Genomic DNA, 6,000 nt, shown 5'->3' with positions numbered 1-6,000 from the left:
ACGCGTTCTTTTTCCTTTTCCCCTTCTTGGCTTCTTTTAACCTACAAAGGAAACTTCCACTCTTCACTCAGACACCTTTTCCCAACAATGAACACCTACACATGGCCATTATACAGTATATTAGTCTTATTATTCAATGTATGCCACATACACCCTTCCAGTAAAATAACTTTATTACAGAGCTTTGGAGCAACAAGCCAGGACAAGCACACCCACTTTTGAGGAGTCCACTCCGTTCAATCTCTGGAGTCCAATAGCTTTCCTCCCTCCCCAGCCCTCTGGCTAGAAATCTGAGGTAGTCAGAAGGATCCCATGTGCAATACGGGGAGTGGGTTAACCTTTCATGTCCTTGTTTCCAAAGACTGTTGGTGTGCAAATTTTAACAACAATTTTTCAATTAAAAAATCTGGCCAATGAAGTTTCTTTTTCTTACTTAAGCAAATCTGTTAGACTTTAGTATATCACATTTTCCTGATATTATCCAAACACTTTGTATTCCAAGTTGAATAAAACAAGAATCTGCGTTTTGATTTAACCCTTCTATTTGATTTTGAACTAGACTGTCCTATGAAACTATTCAACACAATAATTCTGGCCACAAGACAAACAACACAAGACAGGATATAAAACATAGAACATAATTCCTATCGTACCAGTAAATGCGTGGTATGTTGATTGCTTTTCAGCTGGCATCAGTTTCCTCTGATTTTCTGAAAGACAAAAAGAACATAGGTCTACCCCTTCTGGGCACTCAGGCCATGTCTACATGTAAAATTTTGCAGCGCTGGTTGTTACAGCTGTATTAGTACAGCTGTATATTGCCAGCGCTGCAGAGTGGCCACACTTACAGCAACCAGCGCTGCAAGTGGTGTTAGATGTGGCCACACTGCAGCGCTGTTGGGCGGCTTCAAGGGGGGTTCGGGGAACTCGAGAGCAAACCGGGAAAGGAGACCAGCTTCGCTACGGTTTGCTCTCGCGTTCCCCGAACCACCCTGCAAACCGCAGGGAAGGAGACCTGCTTGCTCGGGGGTTCGGGGAACGAGAGAGCAAACCGGGAAAGGAGACCAGCTTCGCCGCGGTTTGCTCTCGCGTTCCCGGAACCACCCAGCAAACCGCAGGGAAGGAGACCTGCTTGCTCGGGGGTTCGGGGAACGAGAGAGCAAACCGGGAAAGGAGACCAGCTTCGCCGCGATTTGCTCTCGCGTTCCCCGAACCACCCTGCAAACCGCAGGGAAGGAGACCTGCTTGCTCGGGGTTCGGGGAACGAGAGAGCAAACCGGGAAAGGAGACCAGCTTCGCCGCGGTTTGCTCTCGCGTTCCCCGAACCACCCTGCAAACCGCAGGGAAGGAGACCTGCTTGCTCGGGGTTCGGGGAACGCGAGAGCAAACCGGGAAAGGAGACCAGCTTCGCCGCGGTTTGCTCTCGCGTTCCCAGAACCACCCAGCAAACCGCAGGGAAGGAGACCTGCTTGCTCGGGGTTCGGGGAACGAGAGAGCAAACCGGGAAAGGAGACCAGCTTGATTACCAGAGGCTTCCTCAGGTATGCTGGGATACCTGCTTATTCCACGGAGGTCAAGAAAAGCGCTGGTAAGTGTCTATACTTGATTACCAGCGCTGGATCACCAGCGCTGGATCCTCTACACCCGAGACAAAACGGGAGTACGGCCAGCGCTGCAAACAGGGAGTTGCAGCGCTGGTGGTGCCCTGCAGATGTGTACACCTCCTAAGTTGCAGCGCTGTAACTCCCTCACCAGCGCTGCAACTTTCTGATGTAGACAAGCCCTCAGTCATTGCTTCAAATATTTCCTTTTTATACAAATACTCTTGTTAATTTCAGGCAAAACAAAGGAATTACCCATATTTTCTTGTATTTGTTTCATTGGCAGCCCAGGTTTCAGTGGCTTCTACCTTATCAGTTAGATAATTTGCATTAGCACAGATGCTTACTGGCTTGCTTCTGGATCCAAAGCTATCCACAGCTTAAAGACTCTTCCTTAAAAGGGACACAGTTGTTTTTACCAGTATTTTGATTGCCTTTTACTTTTAACTCCTGCTTTCAAAACACACAGCGATCTGAAAGAAAACACCACATATTGTGGCCCCTTAGAGCCTAACAGGATTTTAATTAAGTAGCACTGTATATTTACATTTCTTTAGCTAATTTGACTAAATTGTTCATAGCCAAATGATTGCAATCAAATAATCTCTTTGCCTGGATTTATTTACAAACAGCAAAAGACACCAAGAATGTTCCTTTTTAGCATTTTACAAAGTTCAACTGCTTGATTCCTTCTAGCAACTATAGAGTTAACTTCTCAACTCTCTTTCCTTACATCACTTGCTTGTCTCCCAAAGGACACTTATCAGCTCAAATCACCATTTCAAGTATTGCCCTGGGGATCTGAAATCCCCGTGCTTATACTTACTGAGGCCTGGTCCACACTACAGCGTTAAATCGATTTAAACAGCGTTAAATCGATTTAACGCTGTACCCGTCCACACTACAAGGCACTTTAAATCGATTTTAAGGGCTCTTAAAATCGATTTCTGTACTCCTCCCCAACGAGAGGAGTAACGCTAAAATCGATACTACTATATCGATTTAGGGTTAGTGTGGACGCAAATCGACATTATTGGCCTCATTCTTTTACAGTAGCTACCCACAGTGCACCGCTCCAGAAATCGACGCTAGCCTAGGACCATGGACGCACACCGCCAAATTAATGTGCCCTAGTGTGGATGCATAAAATCAGCTTTATAATATCAGTATTATAAAACCGGTTTTAGTTAATTCGAAATTATGCTGTAGTGTAGACGTACCCTCTGTTCCTTCCACTGTGCCCTCAAAGTGTACAACCTGTTTTCCAATCTCTCTAGCTGTTGCTTGCCTGCTTGTCTGGGCCTGATCCTTTTTTCCTCGCTGCATCATTCTTTTCCATGGACACAGGCTTTGTTCCACTACCAGTTTAGCTAGGAGGGTGGGCTTCTCAACTAGCCCCCACCCTTCCTGGTCTAGTCCCTTAAACATTCTTACTCACAAGGCTACCTGAGTCTTCCCTTGTGAGGTCTGCTGCCTGGCAAGGTGCATGGCCAATTGGCGTCTTAACTATTCTATTATCTATGCTTTCAGTTGCTTAATTTTTCCTAGGTGTCGGGTACATGTCTCTTCCCTTTTTCCCCAACTCCTCTATTGCCAAGTCCTGCTAGGACCGGGGGTACATCTACCTGCAACCCTTATTTTTTTTCCCTTTTTATATTCACAAAAATGCTGCCTGGGCTGCCCAGGCTTGGGGGTAGGAGAGACAGAGAGGGAGAGATGGGCTGGAGGTTATCCTGTGCACAGGTTGTCTAGAGGTACGCTGCAAAAATCTCCAACTTGCTTTTCCTATTGGGAGGGCTGTTCTTATATGTCCTGGGGCATCTCTTTCAGAGACCCTTTGCTCAGTATTCCAGGCCAGGTCAGCTGACTGTGGCTTCTTCAGCGTCCCCAAACCACATCGGCTCCAGGGACATGAAGCTCAGCTCCTCCTTTCGCTGTTTTGTCTGTGTTTTCCATTTCTGCAGCCTCTAAACTTTTTTGTTTTCAGTGTTTGGCGTGGTCTGTATCGATTCATGCCCTTGAACACAAAGTAGCTTTTCTCCTTATCTCTAGACCAAGCTGCCTTTTGAAATTAACCTGTTCCTATCAGGGGCAGCTCCAGACATTTCGCCAACCCAAGCACGGCGGCATGCCTCGGGGTGCGCTCCAGCGAAGCCGCGGGACCAGCGGACCCTCTGCAGGCATGCCTGCGGGAGGTCCACCGGAGCCCTGCTTGCCATCCTCCCGGCAACCGGCAGAGTGCCCCCTGTGGCATGCCACCCCAAGCATGTGCTTGGCGTGCTGGGGCCTGGAGCTGCCCCTGATTCCTATCCCTCCTTGCTTTCAGCCTTAACTAATTGGGGCTATAAAGAAGCTGAGGGGTTAACAAAAAATAATTTGGGTAGGGAGGCATCCGGATGCTTTTTAAATCTTACACTTTGTGTCTTAGAGAGCACCTCTAAGACGTATGATCCCATCTGAATCGAAGGTACCTTCTAATGGGAATTGTTTAGATGGATCATCACACATGTAAAAATTCCAATTCTCTAAGTACTTACAAGTCCTTGGACTGATTTCCACCCATTCTCTAAGCATGTGGGGGTGCCCTGTCCGCTGCAGCGGCTCATAAACTAAAACATGTCTCTGTCGTGCCCACTGAGTGCAGTGGCTCATAAAGCTAAAATCACCACACCACTCCTCAGGCACTCACACAGGAAAGATTATTGAGAATGTCCACGACCCTCCTACACCTCCCTTCAGCAAAGAGCATCAGCTAGTCTCAGAGAGACGATGCTGCGTACTCTAATTGCCTCCGGTGAGGTGATCAAATCAGTCAGTGACTCATGCAGGAAGGAGAGGAGGAGGGAAGATGGGGTCACACAATCCTAGACCCAGGCAGACCCCTCACTGGACAATGCCAAGCAGAGAGAGCCACCTTAGGATCTTTTAACGATCCACTAAGATGCAGCCACTGAGCTTGCGTTAGAGATCCCCGGTCACGAGCTTTTGGCTTTGCAGGGAGCTCTGGGCGTCTTTTGATGACCCTCATTCACATTAGTTGGCACACACACACCAAGGCCTCTATTCCTTCCTAGCCCGATGCAACGGATTTTTTTCTCTCTTTTTTTTAAACCTGAGGGCATCACCACAACCCCTCAATGGCTGTCAGTGCCCCCCTCTCCCTCCATAGTACAGATTGTTTCACACACACACACACACACACACACACACACACACACACACACACACACACACACACACACACACACACACACACACACACACACCGCCTGGGACTAGGAGCTGGAGATAAGAACCAGGAACAGCCGGCGAGGCTTGAACTTGGGGCTGTGGGAGGCAAGGTGCGAACACAGCATAGAACAGATCTTGTTAGCATGGCAATCAGGAACATTTGGCAAAGTCCATCTTGGGGAGAATTGAGAGACCGGATCTGGCCCTGGACTCTCCCTGCTGAGTCCCAAACCAAGTGACTGACCCACTTCCAGCCCCCCATCCTCAGTGACATCTGGCTGCCCCTCCTCCATGCTTTCTCTCTTTCCCAGGAAAACAGGTCACCTGGCCTCTCTCTCTCTCACTGTTCTCCAGTACCTTCGACTAGTTCCTTGCAGAGGATGGGGTCAGGCCATCACTTGCCAGTATACAGAATTTTGGCCATTCTCTATGCCCAGGCAGCCACTCTGCAGCCACACCTGCCCTCTACAGGTCTCTACAGTGATCACGCACCTGTATCCTACCAGCTTGATACTTGAGTAACACATGGGGAAACTGAGGCTCGTACACAGTATTCAGACAAAAAATTCAGAACATTCAAACTTCATCAAACCCCTCTGAGACCAGCCCAGGGGCACTTTCTCCAGTGGCTGGAACTCCTCTAACCATACCAGCCCCTAAGCCTGAGCCTGCAGGTGATGGAGAGACCTGGGGAAAGGGCTGGAGCTGGGCAGGGAAATGACTCTGCACAAAGGGCCCCTTTCAGGGACCTACTGGTGTCACAGGGCATTCAGTGCTGGGGGGAGGTGCCGGGTCCATGTTGTGATAAAGTGACTAAGGGTTTTCCCAGAGGGCAGAGTCCAGAATGTCTGTCTGCAGGGAGAGGGATTGTGACATGGACTCAAGCCCCTTCTGTAATCTCCCCCATCACCCTTCTCGCCCTAACAGGCTAAGGAATCATGAAAACATTTCGTTCCAGATTGTCCCGTCTTCCAGGAGACAAGGGAAGGGAAATGTCTGTGATGGAGACAGCTCAGGTAGGGGAATTGCAGGGAGCTGCGGGGGAGTGGGGGGAGGATTTTCTGTAGAAGGGGAGGGGCAGGAAACACACAGGGTGAGGCAGGGAGGGAACAGGTGTGATAAACCTGCTGGAACACGATCAACCTGGGCCTCAGAGAGCCCTCTACAG

This window comes from Gopherus evgoodei, unplaced genomic scaffold, assembly GCF_007399415.2.
Source record: "Gopherus evgoodei ecotype Sinaloan lineage unplaced genomic scaffold, rGopEvg1_v1.p scaffold_32_arrow_ctg1, whole genome shotgun sequence".
Lineage (NCBI taxonomy): Eukaryota > Metazoa > Chordata > Testudines > Testudinidae > Gopherus > Gopherus evgoodei.
The sequence above is the reverse complement of the archived record's forward strand: the minus strand, read 5'-3'. Positions refer to the sequence as shown.